At 40.8% G+C, this 21,604-nt stretch overlaps 1 long non-coding RNA gene across 1 annotated transcript; it reads right to left on the bottom strand.

Moving 5' to 3' along the window:
• Positions 1 to 875: 875 nt before the first annotated feature.
• On the bottom strand, positions 876 to 21,245 carry LOC142656486 (uncharacterized). Its single transcript, XR_012849691.1, has 3 exons — positions 21,033 to 21,245; positions 3,187 to 3,358; positions 876 to 1,051 (listed from the first exon to the last, which is right to left on the bottom strand). It is a non-coding gene; the product is annotated as an uncharacterized LOC142656486 (long non-coding RNA).
• Between the last annotated feature and the right edge of the window lie 359 nt (positions 21,246 to 21,604).

Here is a 21,604-nt window from a genome sequence, read left to right as displayed (position 1 = left end):
TCCCTCCTATGGCAGTCATGGAGGCTTTCCCTTAAAGGGAATGTGTTGCCAGAAAAACATGTTTTGTATTTTTTAATTAAACATTTAGTGTGTAGGTGATTAAACATTGTTCAAATTTTTTTTATTTTTTTCACGAGTCAGGAAATATTATAAATTAGATTCTAATTTATCATATTTCCCATTGCTGGTCACTAGATGGAGCTATTCCCAAAATTGCAGCATTGCAAAATTGGGTAAAAAGCCCTCGCTATAGTGAGCTCTCAGCATCCCCCCCTCCTTTATCCTGGCTAGTGCCGGGATAAACGCTGGGTTTGAACGGTCTATCCTCCTACACTGTGTGTCGCCATTTTTTGAGCTAACACACAGTGTAGTAGGTTTACATACAGTAGTAAACACACACAAACACGAACATACATTGAAATCTCTTACCTGCTCCTGCCGCCGCGGCTCCCTCCAGCCCATCCGCTCCGTCTGCTGCCGCTGGTCCAAGTGCACAAGTCCGGAAGCCGCGACCGGAAGTAGTAATCTTACTGTCCGGCCGCGACTTCCGGTCCACAGGAAAATGGTGCCGGACGGCGCCAATTTCAAATTGGACTGTGTGGGAGCGGCGCATGCGCAGTTCCCACACAGACGGCGTACACAGAAGTGGATGGGACGGGAGCCGTTCGCAGTCCCTATGGGACTGTGGCTGCCGTATTCCATGTCTGTATGTGTCGTTAATCGACACACACAGAAATGGAACAAAAAATGGCAGCCCCCATAGGGAAGAAAAAGTGTAAAAATAAGAAAAAGTAAAACACAAACACACAAATAAATATAAACGTTTTTAATAAAGCACTAACATCTTTAACATATGAAAAAAAAAATTGTGATGACACTGTTCCTTTAAGCCCTCCGTGCTGCCGTCCAGCCTCATCTATACTGTGGGTATTTTCTCGCTTACTGTGGCAAAGCTTTGCAATATAGAAACATCTCATCCAAGAAACACAATAAAATAAGAATTCTCATCATTAAACCCAGTGTTTTGTTCTCAATCCTCCAGAGTTATGTTCTGAAATTGTAAATGAAAATAAGGGAATAAAAAAAAAAATTTGAACAAAACTGTGAAACTAAATGGATAAAACTGAATTGAACAGCTCTGCAAATAATTGAGTTGTTTTCCAATTTTTCTTCAAGGAAATCAAAGGGATGATGGAACGTTTAAAGTTCACACACAATGACATTCATCTCTAAGCACAGGCGGAGAACGCGGCCCATGCCCAACTCAATTTACAGTCATCGAAGTTATTAAAATGTAAGTTTCAAATACTGAGTCAACGCCATTCCCTGGGCACAATCACATCACTCCACATCAATATTCTGATCACAGCTCATGCCTTGTCAAGTAGAGAATGACAGGCTGCACCATCACAATACAATGATGGACTGACGTCTACTGCATTAGGCCAGGCTCATTATGCAAAGTAGTAAACTAGACTGACTTTACAATATATACTAGATATATACCTGCAATTACCAAAGAAAACCAACACGAGGCAATAAATACTCTAGCCTGGCTCTGCAGAACCAGAAACAATTTATAGTCAATGTCAATTTTGGATTCATGTAATTCACCACTGGAGGGATGAGCGGGACTACACATCCTAGTGTGTTCTGGGTGCCCTGTATTCTGGGCAGGTGTAGACTGGGAAAAAAGGAGCCACCAGCCAATGACTATATCTGTACTCCTTGGTGCTGGCATTAACAGGAACTCAATGGTGGTGGTAGGCTTATATGAAAGCAGCAGGAAATTAATGGTGGTTTGACCCATCATCAGGTACTGGCTTTTAATGAAAAGTCAACCTATTAATAATAGGAATTGAATGGTGGATGAACCAATCAGCAAGTAGACACTCAATTGTGGTGCGTGGATCAGCAAGCAACAGGAACTCAATGATGGTGGACCTATTGACAAGCAACAGGAACTCAATGATGGTGGACCTATTAACAAGCAACAGGAACTAAATGATGGTGGACCTATTGACAAGCAACAGGAACTCAATGATGGTGGACCTATTGACAAGCAACAGGAACTCAATGATGGTGGACCTATTGACAAGCAACAGGAACTCAATGATGGTGGACCTATTGACAAGCAACAGGAACTCAATGATGGTGGACCTATTGACAAGCAACAGGAACTCAATGATGGTGGACCTATTGACAAGCAACAGGAACTCAATGATGGTGGACCTATTGACAAGCAACAGGAACTCAATGATGGTGGACCTATTGACAAGCAACAGGAACTCAATGATGGTGGACCTATTGACAAGCAACAGGAACTCAATGATGGTGGATCTATTGACAAGCAACAACAGGCACTCAAGGTGGCTGGACCCATCATCAGGTAACAGGCACTCAATGGAGAGGACCTATGATCAAGGAATAGGAACATAAAGGTGGATAGACCAATCAGCAAGTAAATGACACTTAATGGTGGTCGACTGATCAGCAAGCAACAGGAGTTACTTCAGCCTTTACTTTAGATTCATTGGGACAATGGTTCCAAATGTAAACATATTCTTTAAGCTAGGGAGAGGAAGAAAATGACTGGGAGTCAGTGCTGGGTAGATACTTTTTTTTTCCGAGTGGGTGGAGTCAGAGTGGAGTGTGACCCTGCTGGAGTTCTCCTTTAAAACAATTATCCAGGCATAACTTATACACTGTGTTATGTTTGAGGCAGGGCCTGAGTGGGCGGTGCATGACAAAGGGATTCTCTTTTTGGTGATATTTGAGTCCGTGTCATGCTCCGCCCCCTCAGGCCCTGCACTAGGCATAACACAGTGTATCAGTTTTGCCTGAAGTGTTCCTTTAAGAATAGAAAGAGTTTCCTACTATATAAGAACATATTTTTTGACTGCTGGGTATGGTGGCCCCTTAAAGATAAAAGAGCATAAAAAAATGTCCTGATAGATATATTTATAATAATTTTTCATTAACTCTTTATAAAAGACTTGACATAACGGGGGTTGGAAAATCTGTGAAACACTTTCATATATACTTTTTGTTCCCATTGTATCTTAATAAATATTAAACAGATCCATCTATCAATGTGTTGGTGACTTCAGCCTTAGGTAGCTGCTGCTTAATAGGAGCATATGGTTATGTTTAATGCAAAAGTACATGTGCACCCGTGTCACTCACCAACTAATTAGCTAAATGGTTCTTAGCAGTATCTCAGGATTGATAGCAGATGTCTGTACAGTCCATATATCCTGCAGGTTACACAATATAGCTGAGTTCACCCCTCCGAGTAGCCGAGCTTCTATTAGACCAACAGAGAATGTGTAATGTTCCACATTGTCATAGCCACTTTCTAGAAAATGCAAAAATATAGTACATATAATTATGAGGTGTATAGCAGGGACTTGACATTTCTTAGGTTGGGTGTCATTAAGATGTTTAATGGCACCTATGGTCACCCAAACCCTTTATGCAACCCCAATGGTAAACACTATCAACCCCATATTCAGATAGATTTTGCCCCAGTTGTCAGGTCAGTCAGCCTGGGGTTATGGCCAGTTTTAGATTCAAATTGGTTTTCTATTTTTAAACCTTGTTACAAGACAATCTCTTTTGTTTTAACAATCTCTTTTATTTAGAAGGTTCCCTCAATGAACAGCTGATCATAAGCTGTCTCAATGATGGGATCCCCAGCGATCAGCTGTAATCTGTGCAGGAATCCAGCAGCAAGTGTCTGATTTCCCTGCAGCGCCACCACTGGGAAAACTAAGCATTACACAGTGCTCATTAAAGTAATTGATGGACATCCTTGATCCTTGAGAGATATTCTTAAAGAGGCTCTGTCACCACATTATAAGTGCCCTATCTCCTACATAAGGAGATCAGCGCTATAATTTTGGTGACAGCAGTGCTTTTTATTTAAAAAAACTATCTGTTTTCACCACATTATTAGCGATTTTAGATTTATGCTAATGAGTTGCTTAATGCCCAAGTGGGCGTGTTTTTACTTTAGACCAAGTGGGCGTTGTACAGAGGAGTGTATGACGCTGACCAATCAGTGACCAATCAGTGTCCTGCACTCTTCTCCATTCATTTCCTCAGCGTATAGGGATCCTTTTAGATCACTATGTGCTGTCTTATACTAATACATTAACGATACTGAAGTGTTTAGACAGTGAATAGACATTCCACGGGATGTCTATTCACAATCTCTGCACTTCGTTACTGTTTCTGTGGTACTTACAGCAGAGCAAGCGTAATCTCGCGAGATTACGCAGTAAATGACAGGTTACAGCGAGATTACGCTTCCTCTGCTGTAACTACCATAGAAACAGTAATGAAGTGCAGGGATTGTGAATAGACATCCCGTGGAATGTCTATTCACTGTCTAAACACTTCAGTATTGTTAATGTGTTAGTATAAGACAGCACATAAGGATCTAGCAGGATCCCTATGCGCTGACTAAATGAATGGAGAGGAGTGCAGGACGCTGATTGGTCACTGATTGGTCAGCGTCATACACTCCTCTGTACAACGAACACATGGTCTAAAGTTAAAACACGCCCACTTAAGCATTAAGCAACTCATTAGGATAAAACTAAAATCGCTAATAAAGTGGTGAAAACAGATCGTTTTTTTAAATAAAAAGCACTGCTGTCACCTACATTACAGCGCCCATCTCCTTATGTAGGAGATAGAGCACTTATAATGTGGTGACAGAGCCTCTTTAAGGTGGCCATATACGTTAGATGAATGTCGGCAAGCCTGCTGATTTAAGCCAACCATCTAATGTGTATGGTGGTGTCCCGACTCTCCCCTAATGGCAGATAACATAAGGATCAGGCTGTTGGAGGTGTCTGGCAGGGGCTTACTCCTTTCTCCCTTTTGAGAACACATGCACGCTCGGCCTAGGCAAGTGTGCATGTTTATGGGAGGTCGGAAGGAATAGCTGTCGTACGAACGAGCATTCAGCTGACAGCTATCTTAAGTGTGCTGCCAACTTTAAAAGGGTTTCCCACCTGATACATCTATCACCTATCCATCTCACTGATCACTAAAACGCCAAATTAATCTCTGTCACCGCTGTTTCCGTCACTCCCATAGAGTTTGAATGGAGCAGCTTGAATGCTGCTCCTTACAATCTTATTACTACCATGGTTGTGCGGGAGAGAAAGGAACAGTGGACTCAGGTCCCCCATTCTAGTGATCGGTGGGGGCCTCAGCGATAAAACATTCATCACCTATCCTGTAGACAAGTGAAAAATTTATTTGGTGTGAATCAATCACTAGATAGATCCTTTACGATATTAACGAGGTTATCCGTACCCACTAAACAGCCCCAAATCCTCTGGTAAATGGGGCAAAATATTTCAAGAGCCAGTATGCAAACTAGGTGAATACCTATACGAGTATAGACCATTGGCATACGCCAAACAATAATGCGTCCACACAAATCATAAAGCAAATATCAATACCTATACCAGACTGTGAAGACTACTAGTATATCCAGAAAATGAAACACACATAGCACAAGTCATGTACCATGACAATATAAAATAAACTTTATTGAAATATACATAACACATTGGCCATCAAAATATAAAAACAATATAGCACACAGTTAAAAAGGAGAGTATGGAGGAGCTGCGGGAATAATCCAATATATATGCTACCATACTATAAACATCCTGTGATGTGGTAACAAATGCAGATATCTATAGAAAAGATAATCATATAGATCAAGTATTTGGACAACAGAAGCACATAAATATATTTAGTACCTAACAGAAGAGCACACAATTGTGCATACATATAAGAGTATACAGCTAGAGCTCCAAGTTGCACCCAAAACAAAGACCATGCTTTATAAATAAACGTTTCGCCGTCAGCATTCTCAAGGGGTACCCCTTGAGAAAGCTGACGGCGAAACGTGCGTCTGGGGCGGTCAGTGTGGAGTGTTCCTGCGTGCTTCCTATCATGCAGTCCATGGGTTTGTGCAATATCCTTTATTTATAAAGCATGGTCTTTGTTTTGGGTGCAACTTGGAGCTCTAGCTGTATACTCTTATATGCATGCACAATTGTGTGCTCTTCTGTTAGGTGCTAAATATATTTATGTGCTTCTGTTGTCCAAATACTTGATCTATATGATTATCTTTTCTATAGATATCTGCATTTGTTACCACATCACAGGATGTTTATAGTATGGTAGCATATATATTGGAGTATTCACGCAGCTCCTCCATACTCTCCTTTTTAACTGTGTGCTATATTGTTTTTATATTTTGATGGCCAATGTGTTATGTATATTTCAATAAAGTTTATTTTATATTGTCATGGTACATGACTTGTGCTATGTGTGTTTCATTTTCTGGATATACTAGTAGTCTTCACAGTCTGGTATAGGTATTGGTGCAAACTAGGTGGCCTTACCAAATTTGTTTGGCTACTCAGAAGCTTGTACAGACATGTTAGCATATGAGCAAGGAATCCGATCTGGGGCCATTTAGTGGATACAGACTTCTTTTTTTAAGACATCTTTAAGGGACAGTCCAATCAAAACTCATACAGTGCGTTATGCCTAGTGAAGGCCTGAGGTGGTGGGGCATGACCAGGGTCGGACTGGCTCACCAGAGTACCAGAGGATCCTCCAGTGGGCCCAGACTCTGATCCAATAATGGGTCCCAAAAGGTCTAGCAGAAGATAATTCCTTTTTGAGCTGACTTGGAAGCCAAGCACTTGCCACTAGGGTCTATTTCTTATGGATGTTTCACAAATAACCTATATGACATTATTGATGATATATCCTAAGTGTGCAGTGATAACAACAAGTGGATGTGCACATATTCTGTAGCGATGGTGGATGGGATCAGAATCATTCGATCTGGTGGGCCCAAGGGAACCCAGTCCGACGCTGGGCATGATTTAAAGAACACCAAAAAAAATCCTTTGTCAAGCTCCGCCCCCTCAGGCCCTGCACTAGACATAACACAGTGTATGAGTTTTGCCTGGAGTGTATACTCTGAAATAAGCTCAATCAGTGTTGTGTGGAATGGTTTATTTCTGCGAAATGGGAATCTAGTAGCCGGCCACAACTTAAAAAAAGGAAGATGTTGGGTACTTTACTCTTCTTACTAGTGTTATGCCTGTTCACACTTGTACTACAATACTGTTAGCAACTGTGGCATTTTATAAATTGTAATTCCGGAATGCACTTAAAACTGGAGTTCCCCTTTAAATGGTCAATGCACCATGAAAATGAGTGTGTGTGTGTGTGTTTTTGTTTGGGCTACAGAGACGGAGGCGAGAACCATCTAATAGCTTCCTCTATAAATTTGCAGGATTCTGCTGCCAATTTAACAAACAGTGAAATGAAAGTGACATCAATTTCTTTAGTCCCATGCCAAGAGAGACCTCTGCCAATTCCATCCTCTTGGGGAGGGTAAGAGAATATCAATTCACTCCTGCCACCAACTAACGGATTTCCAATGCTACATTATATCTCAGCCTTCTGATTTATACGTCAAGACGAAAAATCAAGCCGAGGTTTTCATTTGCAGCCATAAATAATAACCAGTCGGATATGAAATGTGACAATAATCATAATATGGGAAGGAAGCAAATGGAGATTAAACGGAATCGGTCAGCAGTTTTATGGTCTCGAAACGGCTTACATGGCAATATAGGGGAGGGGGTTTTAAAGAGGCTCTGTCACCAGTTTAATACTTCCCTATCTCCTACCTAATAAACGCTTTGATGCTGATAACTACTGTTGTTTTTTTGTTTTTTTTAAACTTTGATTATTGACAAAGTTCTGATAATTTTTAGATTTATGCACATTTTTTCTAAATGCCCAACTGGGTGTTTTTTTTTTCCGTTTCACTAAGTAGGCGTTGCAATCAGCTCCATACACTTCTCTTCATTCATGCCCAGCTTTATTCACAGCACAGCGAGATCAAGCTGTGACGTCACTCTCCCGCAGGTCCTTCACCGGAGCGATGTGAGAATGACCAGACATCGCCTCCAGCCATATTAGGATTTCTCCTGAGGAGGATAATCGTCCTGGCACGGAGGCGATATCTGGTCATTCTCTCGTTGCTCCAGTGAAGGACCTGCGGGAGGAAGTCACAGCATGATCTCGCGAGATCACGCTGTGCTGTGAATGAAGAGAAGTTTATGACGCTGATTGGTCAGCGTAATACACTTCTCTTTACGACTCCCCCCTTGGTGAAACGAAAAAAGAAACGCCCAGTTGGGCATTTAGAAAAAATTAGCATAAATCAAAAAATTATCAGAACTTTGTCAATAATAAACGTTTAAAAACAAAACAAAACAGTAGTTATCAGAATCAAAGCGTTTATTAGATTAAGTAGGAGATAGGGAAGTATTAAACTGGTGACAGGCCTGAGGAAGATGCCAGTGCGACATTGAAACGCGTAGCCGTCTTACAAATAAATACTATTATTAATTTCTGCATCTTTATTGAGTAGCAGCGCTGTATTCAAATCCCCCTTTTTCTACCTCCATTCAAGACTATTGGGGGGAAGTGAGTAGGTTTGCAACAACCTTCTGGGCAACATCCTTACCAATGTCACCAAAATGTTTGTTATTCCCTCAGGTGAGACCGCCTGAGGAGGAGGACGCTGCGATTCCTAGACAGGTGCCCTCCATAATACACATTATCCTCATGGTAGCAAAAAGGTTTTTATTACAAAACTGGTTGAATAGGGAAGCTCCAACAATACCAGAGGTAATTATACAGCTGAAAAAGCTTTTGAATATAGAACGCCTTGAAACAGAAAGACACAAAGAAAAGGAAACAGCCCACTTTTTCAACAAGTGGAAACAATTTATTCTTACTCAATTCGATGACCAGGAGATCAGAGAATTGATGTCCTCGTTTAGACATACAACGTGGTACGCGAAAGAACACCTTAGTGGTTCCCTGGGAACTTTAGATATTTCGGGGAGGACTTGATAACAGGATAATACCAGATATAGTTAGGGTACCTGAAAAGGTTCTTTCCGGTATGAGGGGAGGTAGGGGAATACGTAGATGGTGTACAAAGTTAAGAAGGGGTCATGTATTGGTTTAAAACTAATGAGGTCATTTATGCTGGTGGATACAAGCAACCTCGGGCTGCGACCGAGGTTTGAATCGTCAAATGTGTTGGAATAACTAAGGAGGACATGGATTGTTTGATATGAGATGGAAAAATTGTAACGTTTTATCTCTATGGTCGCTCTTTTATGTTTCTTACAGTAATGTCGATACATTATGGCAAATGTTCATTTGTTTTTCAATATTGTTTTGATTTGTTATGATGTAAAATTGAGAAAAGGCAAGATAAAAAAGAATGTTTAAAAAAAAATAATAATAATAGTAACAGATTTTAAGGTAACATTTTATTTTGGGCTTTCTTCCTGGGTTTTATACACATTTGTGTGACCGACAAATAATCAAGAATACCTGATAATCGAGCACCTTTTAGGTTCAATTGATGACAAATTAAGTAAATTTTAACGTAAGGTACAGAAGCTCATCCATGCCCACTTGCAAAAAATTTCCCCAAATACAGGAAATAGTCTAATTACACCACCAGCACAACCTGATACAACTAGATAACAGTACCAGCACAAAATGCCACATATAGATCTAAGATACATAAACATAGACTCCACCACGTAAATATAAAGTGCAAAATGCAATAAATCACACAAAAAAATACCGGTTGTGTAATCGTATATAGCACTAACATACAAGAAACACTCAAAAATGTGGTGAAAATTATTAAGAAATATAGCTACCTGATGCAGACATGACAGGGCAGTGTGCAGAGTCGCCCTTTCAACACTTCGATGCGCGTTTCGCCTCCTTCGTCAGACTTAGGCGAAGGTGGCAATACGCGCATCGAGGTGCTGAAGGGCTGATAAGCCTCTCTATAATATTGGCAGTCCATTCTCAGCCTGCCACGTGTATATATATATATATATATATATATATATATATATATATATATATATATATATATATGGCCACCCTTGTGTATTTTGCAGTGCAAACTGTCACTTCTGCCTTATATACAAGTGTCTAGAACCATTATATGAGATTTTTTTTTTCTTCTATGGCCTTTACTAGTGGGAGAAGTTTTAGAAAAGTTGATAACTTGTATTTTAGCATGAAAATGGTTAACACTAGTAAATAAAAAAATTGTAATCTAAACCATAAGGCCAGAGCCAAGCATAACTGTACATCCACTGCCTGGACTGTGAAACCCAAAGTAATTGTTCCAAATTTATTAGGTTCTGTGTCAGCAAATCCAACGACAATTAATCACCCCAAATGTATTAACGCTGCTGGCACTAGTTCTTCTATCAGAGCAAATATCTAGCAAATCCAAAAACTCTCAGCGAGAGCAAATAACTGCTTAAATATTTTATGAACAGAACTGTCACGTGGATGGATGGATAGAAATGGGATAGAGGGATAGAAATGGGATAGATAGATAGATAGATAGATAGATAGATAGATAGATAGATAGATAGATAGATAGATAGATAGATAGATAGATAGATAGATAGATAGATAGATAGATAGATAGATAGATAGATAGATAGATATGAGATAGATAGATAGATAGATGATAGATAGATAGATAGATAGATAGATAGATAGATAGATAGATAGATAGATAGATAGATAGATAGATAGATAGATAGATAGATAGATAGATAGATAGATAGATAGAAAGATAGATAGATAGATAGATAGATAGATGATAGATAGATAGATAGATAGATAGATAGATAGATAGATAGATAGATAGATAGATAGATAGATAGATAGATAGATAGATAGATAGATAGATTCTCAGAAGAAGATGGCCACTTGTACCCATCACTGTCGGAAATACTAGGTACGTTTTGCCTATTTAATGGGGCACACATGAATGAGGCATTTATTTGCCATTAACAACCAATTAGTTCTGCCCTAGAACATTACCTGAGCAAAATTGGGCATTGCCTATTAAGCAGAATGTATTAAAAAAAATATGTGAATGATTCTGGCACAATAATAAGCCCCGAGGGGGTCCAGCAGAAGACAACCCCATTTGGAGAGGATTTTGGAGCCGAGCACTTACCACTAGGGTGTATTTCTTATGGGATGACTTTAACATAACCTATTAGACCTTCTTGATGATTTGTCCCGTGTGTACAATGATAACAAAAAAGTTTCATATGCAATTAAAAGTAAACATGCACGTGTTCTGTATAGGCGGAGTGTGGACCCTCAGAATAATTTCTTCTGGTGGGCCAACGGTACCTCAGTCTGACGCTTACTCCAGAAACGTCTGTAGAAGAAACCTATGACAGAAGATAGACGGGAGAAAGCCCACAGATGGGGCGGTGGTGGGCAGTCATGGAGAAGAAGTAGATCCCTTGTCCAGAGGTGTAGGTGGGGCCCTCAGAATAATTCCTTTGGGGCCCAAGGAACCCCAATTTGTTACTGTATACACCCCACCTAATCCTATAAATAAGGAGGGTCCCATCCCTGTTCTCAATGGGGTAGGGGGGTAAAACTGATCCTCATTCTCATTTCTTTTGAAATGTATGAAAGTTACAAACACCATAGAGTACTCCCACAGTAGAGTTTTCGATGGAAAGTGACTACATATGCATTGCTGCCACTTATTGATTCTCAGGGTCAGTAGGGGGCCACTACAGCCAGCACCCTGCCAATGATGTTGATAAACGTTATTCACTGGACAATCCTTTTAAGTATAATAGACAACTGTATTCTTCATGTACATTGTTTCAAAAAATCCAATGTCAAACCGTCCCACAAGAGACACAAATAAAACCTTTCTTAGCCGCCTTCCTATCATCTCCGATCTGCTCTGTATTTTTTATTCTGACAAGTAGGTCACAGGAAACCATTGAAGAAGCCTGAGCCTGGTTGCTGCCCTTGTCCTCCAGCCCAAGGAGCTTAAACCTTGCGTTCCATATATTATGAAGCTTCATTTATTTTTTATCGGAGTGTTTAGTACTTCCCGTCTCGCTTGTATGGCCAGGGATGGCAACTTCGTCATTAATCTCTCACATAAGATCTGTTCAAGGTCAGATATTAGAATTTATTAGCTGTATTACTGTAACTGGGATTTGTTACAATGGTTCAACCAATGTATTCGTCATTGCGAGGTCTCTGTGACAAATTATTTCAAATTCTATATGGTCTTATTAATGGGCCGGCGTAAGGAAATATCTCGCTGTTGTACAATATTTTACTGTGGGTTAATACTGTATATGATGCTGACTGTTTGGCCAGGCATTCATTGAAAAGGATATAATCAAGTTTAAAGTGAATCTAAACCTTTATCTATCTCCTCATATGTCAACGAGACAGGTGTAGAATTGGCCCCTAAGCAATAAAGGTCATGGGCCACTAAGTCATGCTATAAGTGCATATGGGGTGTATTTATCTCTTGCACATTTTTCTTTTTGCATTGGTGCACTTACCTGAGGGGCTATTAATCTCCTTCATCTATAAGCCCTACATTTTCCTAATGCCCTAATGGTCAGTCTACTTCTGCATTGAGACATGGTAGATGGAAAGCCATCCCGAGAGAAGTCTGTCGTGGACTTCTATTCCAAGGCCCAATACTCCACATAAAATAAAAATAGGCAATGCTCCAATTATCTTCCAGAATTTGAATCCCATGGTAAGCCCCACCCTTGTTCCACCCCTAAAATTAGATAGAAACACCTATTTTTATGTTAATTTAAACCAGCACCGCCCCTTTCACGGGCCATTTTAGGACAAAGTACTATAAAATATGAGATTGTTGATAGGTTTGCTCCAGTGTTAGTGACAAAAAAAAATCTTCATTCACCCAGCAAATGTTTCAAGTCCATCATGTAGATTAAAACTGTGAAATATTGTTCGTAATTAGATCTGGAATTACTTTCCTTCTAATGTAAGTTTATGAGAAACATTTAGGGCCAGTTCACACAGAGTTTTTTTACACTTTTTTGATGTGGAAACCGAGTCGGAAAACGCGGCAAAAAACGTCCAAAAATGCCTCCCGTTGATTTACATGCCCTTTCTTCGGACGTTTACGCTTCTGACCTCCCATTGACATCAATGGGAGGCAGAAGAAGCATATTTCACTGCGCTTTTTGCCTGCGGCGCTCAATGGCCACAGGCGAGAAACGCTGCGAAAATCGGCGTGCAGGCAGAGCAAAATCTGCCTCAAAATTCCAAACGGAAAAAACCTGCAAAATACTCTGTGTGAACCCAGCCTTACAAGCTGAGGAATGTTCTACATATACTGTATTTTCTGTTAAAAATGCAGTTTTTATTTTAAAAAAAATGTATAAATATATTATGAATGTATTGTATTGGTTTTTGACTCAAATTTGTGTGGTGTGGTTTTTTTTAAGTGATTTTTTTTAATGTTACCTTTTTTTTAAAATGTATTTTATCTTTTTTTTTTATCTCAAAGGAGGAATTTTAATTCCTCGCCACCGAAGAAAAGCCATAGCTTTGTTTCGTTTTCCGTCGACATAGCCGTATAAGGGCTTTTTTTCTGGGATGAGATGTAGTTTTTTAATGGCATGATTTAATGTACTGGGAAACTTTTAAAAATGATTTTGTGGGGTGGAATGTAAAAAAAACCAGCAATTCCTCCATAGTTTTTTGGGTTTTCTTTTTACGGCATTTACCATGCAGTAAAAAAAAGCAAAAAACAGGTTATCTTTATTTTGAGGATCAATATGAATGCGGCCATAAAAATTGGTTTTGTGTCGCCATATAATAAAAATAGCAATTATTTTTTTAACTTAAATTTTGCTTGCTATTGAGCGCCGCATCTGAGAGTTTAAGCGAGCGAGATCGATACCGATATTGATCTCACCCGTTAGAGCAGGGCTGCTCCAAGCCTTCAGCTACCGGAGGTAGCTGAGAGCAAGTAGATTTAACGTCTCCCTGCTCTGTTTATTTATTCCGATGCAGCGCTGTAAAAAGGCGTGGTCATCGGAATAAAGCCCGTTAGTGGCCGCCATAAAAACATGTGTGGTCACTAACGGGTTAAACACGCAGATGGTTGTGACTATTCTTCTGACAACTACTCTCCCGCAGTGCAGAATCAGCAAAATTAGGCATATTATATGCAGACTTGTCATTTCTCACCTCCATGAAATAAAGATTAGTGAATACGCTGGAATCTAGAAATTTAGATAATTTTTCTTTATTTGACAGTAATGATCATTTTATGGGATTAACCTCTGTTTGCTCCCTTAGTTTACTGCTGCCATAAAGTGAGATGAAGAGAATAAAGCTGAGGATATGATATCTGAACAGGATGATGTGGAGACATTTCAGAAGTACTTAACCCTTGTCCTTAAGATTTTGCAGCCATTTAAAACCTGCCATTATATGTGTACAAATGTGAGGTAAACAGCGATTAAAAGAGAAGTGAAGAGGGCAGAAGATTTTGTTTGGTCTCCTCTTCCATTACTGGATTCAGTGAAATTTAATTTTATCTGACAGACCATAATTAAAAGTGAAATAGTGGCGGCTTTAGTTCACGGCATATCACTTGCTCAAACTAAATGTTTTTGACATTGAAAAATAACTTCGCGTCTTCTACAATACGGCCCTGACTGCGGCATAAGTCGTGATATAGTCATGTGACTAAGGCAGTAGAAAGTAAATATTAGCCGAGGGTGTGGTATTATTTTCTGGGTTCTCTATAGGACTTTAGAAAAAGGCATGTACAAAATAACACTAAATAAAAAACGCCATCAAACGCCATTAAAAAAATGCCTGAAAAAACTATTTTACATTTTAAAAAACACTGTCGTTTTAAAATGTCCTATTGTTTGAATCAAGTTTTTATGTTAAATATATTTATAAAATTGTTGTTTATTAAAAAAAATTTTTGTTCATTTTCTATGTCATTATCTACTAGTATAATAAAAAAATAATCCTAAAATCTTGCAGTTCTCACTCTGGCCTTTAAGTCTCACAATAGACTGACCCTTCCTGTTCTGTAGAGATCACTTCTCATTATCATCACAGGCAGGATTACAATGACAGGTAACACCTGTATATTTATAACACAGGATCCACCGTTGACAATAGATGATGGACACAGCTCCCCTACTATCCCTTCCTGCACTATGACCTATGCACAGGTCACAGAGCATGCCCACTACACTCATCCATAGAAGTCAATGGGTCCCATTCTGTTCACAGGTTTTTATGGTCCATGTGGCTGCTGTAAAGCATATCTCTAAATGTTGTCAACAGCAGCTCAGGCAAGATGGCTGCCCCCATAGTAATGTACAGAAGAAAAAATTACAATAAAAAACAAACTGATTATAAAAAAAGATTATGTTTTAACTATCTGGTTTTAATTAGTAAAAATATACTGTATATAGGTGATATCTGCTGTCAGGGGCGTAGCTAGAGGCTCATGGGCCCCGATGCAAAAATTCTTACTGGGCCCCCCCCCCGCAAACTTCTCATGGCCGACGGTCCGCAGCTTTCAGCTGCATCGCTGGGTCTCCTAAGTGACGCAACAATGCAGCACTAGCAGCCGGGGGCGTCACTAAGGCTGGGTTCACACGCCCTATTTACGGACGTAATTCGGGCGTTTTAGCATTGAATTATGAATTACGTCCGAAAATGCGCCTCAAAAGCGTTGGCAAACATCTGCCCATTCATTTGAATGGGTCTTACGATGTTCTGTGCCGACGGTCATTTTTTTTTACGCGCCGCTGTCAAGAGGCGGCACGTAAAAAAGACGCACTGCGACCCTATAAACTATGGATAGGATTAGATACAGTGGCTCAGCAGACAGTATCACACATGATAGGATTAGATACAGTGGCTGAGCAGACAGTATCACACATGATAGGATTAGATACAGTGGCTGGGCAGACAGTATCACACATGATAGGATTAGATACAGTGGCTGAGCAGACAGTATCACACATGATAGGATTAGATACAGTGGCCCAGCAGACAGTATCACACATGATAGGATTAGATACAGTGGCTCAGCAGACAGTACCACACATGATAGGATTAGATACAGTGGCTCAGAAGGCAGTATCACACATGATAGGATTAGATACAGTGGCACAGCAGACAGTATCAAACATGATCGGATTAAATATAGGGCCCAACAGACAGTATCACACATGATAGGATTAGATACAGGGTCCAGCAGACAGTATCACACATGATTGGATTAGATACACAGCTCAGCAGACAGTATCACACATGATTGGATTAGATATAGGACCGAGCAGACAGTATCACACATGATTGGATTAGATACAGGGCCCAGCTCGCTGACATTGCGTCTCCAGCGCTGGACCCAGGATAGGTAAGAATAATAATTTTGCTTCTTTAACCCCTTAATGACCAGCCTATTTTGGACCTTAATGACCAAGCTATTTTTTACGTTTTTCAATCGTTGCATTCCAAGAGCTATAACCTTCTTATTTTTGCATCGACATAGCTGTATAAGGTCTTGTTTTTTGCGGGATAAGTTGTATTTTTTAATAGCACCATTTTTAGGTACATATTATTTATTGATTAACTTTTATTAACTTTTTTTTGGGGGGGCATAGAAAAAAATCTGAAATTTCGCCACTCTTTTGTGCGTCCTAAATAAACGCCGTTTACCGTGTGGTATAAATAACACAATAACTTTATTCAGCGGGTTGTTACGATTGCAACGATACCAAATTTGTATAGTTTTTGTATGTTTTACTACTTTTACAAAGTAAAATGCTTTTTTTTCAAAATGATTTGTTTTTGTGTCTCCATATTTGAAGAGCCGTAACGTTTTTATTTTTTCGCCGATGCGGTTGTATGAGGGCTTTTTTTTTTGCGGGACGACTTGTAGTTTTTATTGGTACCATTTTAGGGTAGATGCGACTTTTTGATCACTTTTTATTACATTTTTTTAAAGTCAGTATTCACAGAAAACAGCAATTTTTCCATAGTTTTTTATTATTTTTTTTACGGCGTTCACCGTGCGGGTTAAATAATGTTATAGATTTATAGTCGGGGTCGTTACGGACGCGGTGATACCAAATATGTGTAACTTTTTAACTTTATTTTGTTTTTTTAAAAGCAGTTTGTAAGGGGAAAAGCTGGGTTTTTCATTTTTTTCACATTTTTTTTAAAATTAACTTTATTAAACTTTTTTGTCACTTTTTTACTAGTCCCACTAGGGGACTATAATATGCGATTCTTCCGATCGCTATTGTAATACACTGCAATACTTTTGTATTGCAGTGTATTACTGCCTGGCCGTTTAACACGGACAGGCATCTGCTAGGTCATGCCTGCGGCATGATCTAGCAGGCAGTCACTCCAGGCAGACCTGGGGGCCTTTATTAGACCCCCGGCTGCCATTAGAGACACAGACACTCGGCGATCGTATCGCCGGGTGTCGGTCGGGGAGAGAGGGAGCTCCCTCCCTCTCTCCAAAACCACTCAGATGCTGTGCTCGCTATTGAGCACCGCATCTGAGGGGTTAAACGTGTGAGATCGATACTAATATCGATCTCACACGGCAGAGCAGGGACGCTCCCAGCCCTCAGCTGCCTCTGGCAGCTGAGAGCAGGGAGATCTGACAGTTCCCTGCTGTGTTTACTTATTCCGATGACGCGACGTAAAAAGTCTATGGCATCGGAATAAGGCCCGTTAGTGACCAACGTAGAAACACGATGGGCCGGTCACTAACAGGTTAAGTGTTACTGATTATTTTTGTGTGTTTGTGTTTTTTTTAAAGGTTCGGTTGTTGGACTTCGGATTCGAGGACTTCAATGACGGCGTTTTTTTTATTCTCAATAAAATGGTTAATGAGGGTTGTGTTTTTTTATTTCAATAAAATATTTTTTCTATGTGCTTGTATCTTTTTAAACTTTATTATCACTGCCTTAGTAATGGCCGCTGGCTGATTGACAACCTCCATTACTAAGGCGGGGCTTAATGTTAGCCTGTGCAGAGGGTACACTAACCCCCATTATTACCCCGGTACCCACCGCCACCAGGAGTACTGGGAAGAGCCGGGTACGAACCAGTACCCGACCATCTGTAGTGACGGGCAGGCAACGGGGTGGCCGCAGGCTGGTAGTATTAGGCTGGGAAAGGCCAAAAACAGTGGCCCTTCCCACCCTTGTAATGCTGCCTGCTGCTGCTGTGTTGCATCTGGCTGGTTATGAAAATTGGGGGGGACCCCACATCGTTCTTTCCAATTTTTTTTTAAATGACGTGGGGTCCCCCCCATTTTTCATAACCAGCCAGATACAATAAAGCAGCAGCAGCCTAGCATCACCAGGGTGGGAAGGGCCACTGTTTTTGGCCTTTCCCCTCCTGATAATACCAGCCTGCGGCCAACTCAGTGGCCGCCCATCACTACAGATGGTCAAGTACTGGATCGTACCCGGCTCTTCCCAGCACCCCTGGTGGCGGTGGGTACCGGGGTAATAAAGGGGGTTAGTGTTCGCCTCTGCATCGGCTAACACTAAGCCCCGCCTTAGCAATGGATGCTGTCAATCAGCCGGCGGCCATTACTAAGGCGGTAGTAATATAGTTTAAAAAAACACAGACATAGAAAAAATATTTTATTGAAATAAAAAAAAAACCCACACAGCCCTCATTAACCATTTTATTGATAAGAAAAAAATCCGTCATCGAAGTAGTCCTGGAATCCGACGTAGTCCAACGACCGAACCTGTAAGAAAACACACAAAAAATGATTAGTAACACATGTGTTAGGCTTAGATACAGGGCCCATGTGTGATACTGTCTGTGGGACCCTGTATCTAAGCCTACCACAACGTAGGCTTAGGGTATGTTCACACGTAGTCAACCAAAACGTCTGAAAATCCAGAGCTGTTTTCAAGGGAAAACAGACCCTGCTTTTCAGACTTTTTTTACCAACTCGCATTTTTACCAACTCGTTTTTTTACCAACTCGTTTTTGGAGCTGTTTTCATTGGAGTCTATGAGAAAACAGCTCCAAAAACGTCCAAAGAAGTGTCCTGCACTTCTTTTGACGAGGCTGTATTTTTACGGGTCGTCGTTTGACAGCTGTCAAACGACGACGCGTAAATAACAGGTCGTCTGCACAGTACGTCGGCAAACCCATTCAAATGAATGGGCAGATGTTTGCCGACGTATTGGAGCCGTATTTTCAGACGTAAAACGAGGCATAATACGCCTCGTATACGTCTGAAATTTGGCCGTGTGAACATACCCTTAGATACAGGGTTCAGCAGACAGTAATCTTATACAGTATAAGATTACTGTGTGCTGGGGCCCTGTATCTAAACCGACAGTGTGGTAGGCTTAGATACAGGGTCCCACAGACAGGATCACACATGGGCCATGTATCTAAGCCTACCATGTGATTGTCTTAGATACAGGGCCCAGCAAACAGGATCACACAATCTGTGATCCTGTCTCATGGGCCCTCTAAGCCTGCTACATCGTAGGCTTAAAGTGGTTGTCCAGTCCCTAAACATTGATGGCCTTTCCTCAGGATAGGCCATGAATAGCTGATGTGTCTGGGTCCGACTTCCGGGACTTTCCTGGTTCCGGATCGCAGCAGAGGTCCTGACGTCACAGCGCTATGCGCCGCGCACAACATCGAGAGGACAGAACTTCCGCCGCGGCTGAAGAGGAAGGTAAGATTAGTTGCCCTGACTGACGGGGTCCGACTCCCGGGACCCGCCAATCAGCTGTTTTGAAGGGGCCGCAGCACTCGTACGAGAGCTGCTTCCCCTTCATTTCACTACTCGCCCACACTGTGAATCGCCGACACCGATTCACAGTGTGACCGGAATGAAGGGGAGTAGCTCTCGTACAAGTGCTGCGGCCCCTTCAAAACAGCTGATTGGAGGGTCCCGGGAGTCGGACCCCGCCAGTCAGGGCAACTAATCTTACCTTCCTCTTCAGCCGCGGCAGAAGTTCTGTCCTCTCGATGTTGTGCGCGGTACATAGCGCTGTGACGTCAGGACCTCCGCTGCGATCCGGAACCAGGAAGGTAAGGTCAGTCTGTTACTATAGTAACAAGGGCCCGCGGCCCGAGTTACTATAGTAACTTTTTATTGATGTGGTGCGGGGGGCTGTGGGCCCCCCTGGCTTCGGGGCCCGGTCGCAATTGCGACCCCTATAGCTACGCCAGTGTAGATATGAGATAGATAGATAGATAGATAGATAGATAGATAGATAGATAGATAGATAGATAGATAGATAGATAGATAGATAGATAGATAGATAGATAGATAGATAGATAGATTAGATAGATAGATAGATAGATAGATAGATAGATAGATAGATAGATAGATAGATAGATAGATAGATAGATAGATAGATAGATAGATAGATAGATGATAGATAGATAGATAGATAGATAGATAGATAGATAGATAGATAGATAGATAGATAGATAGATAGATAGATAGATAGATATGAGATAGATAGATATGAGATAGATAGATAGATAGATAGATAGATAGATAGATAGATAGATAGATAGATAGATAGATAGATAGATAGATAGATAGATAGATAGATAGATATGAGATAGATAGATAGATAGATAGATAGATAGATAGATAGATAGATAGATAGATAGACAGACAGACAGACAGACAGACAGACAGACAGACAGACAGACAGACAGATAGATAGATAGATAGATAGATAGATAGATAGATAGATAGATAGATATGGGATAGATAGATAGATAGATAGATGATAGATAGATAGATAGATAGATAGATAGATAGATAGATAGATAGATAGATAGATAGATAGATAGATAGATAGATAGATAGATAGATAGATAGATAGATAGATAGATAGATAGATAATGAGATAGATAGATACTTTGTCTGTTATGCTAAACTGTCAGCCCTGAGGTGTGACTGCTCAGCATGACAGACATATGTACACACAGTGAAGGGGTTAAGAGCTGGATTACTAGTTGCTACTTACATCTGCTGTGGGGTCAGAGAGCAGCTGGTACTGCAGGGGAGCAGCAGACACGCACACCATCTTCTTGCTGTAGCCATTCCTTTCCCTCTGAACAGGTCACGAGGAAGAGGGAAACAGCAAGAAGTGAGCTGATTGGGTGGACAGTACAGTGGGCGGGGCTGGGTCTCGTAAGATGAGTGGATTCATCTATCATTCACTTTCCACCCTCTTGTTCCCCCTCCACGCAATGACTCTCTGACAGCTGAACTGCCACCAATGCTTTAAGCTACATTACTGGGTCTCTTTTGTACCACAGCAGGGACCCAGCAATGTAGAGCAATCATTGCAGCGCTAGTGTGGTGAGGGGGGCCTGCGGGCCCCCCTAGCTACGGGGCCCGGTCGCAGTTGCGACCGCTGCGACCCCTATAGCTACGCCACTGTCTGCTGTTTAGATTACAGTATACAAAACATTTTTTTATGTGACTATCCACATAAAAAGAAAATTGAAATATTCCAGTTTTCACACTGTCCACTACAGCAGACACCATAGACTGACATTTCCTGGCTTCTGCAAGCTCACTGGTCAGCTTTGC

The sequence above is a fragment of the Rhinoderma darwinii genome, chromosome 6 (assembly GCF_050947455.1).
Source record: "Rhinoderma darwinii isolate aRhiDar2 chromosome 6, aRhiDar2.hap1, whole genome shotgun sequence".
NCBI lineage: Eukaryota > Metazoa > Chordata > Amphibia > Anura > Rhinodermatidae > Rhinoderma > Rhinoderma darwinii.
Note: the sequence above shows the minus strand (reverse complement) of the source record. Positions and strands in the feature narration are given on the sequence as shown.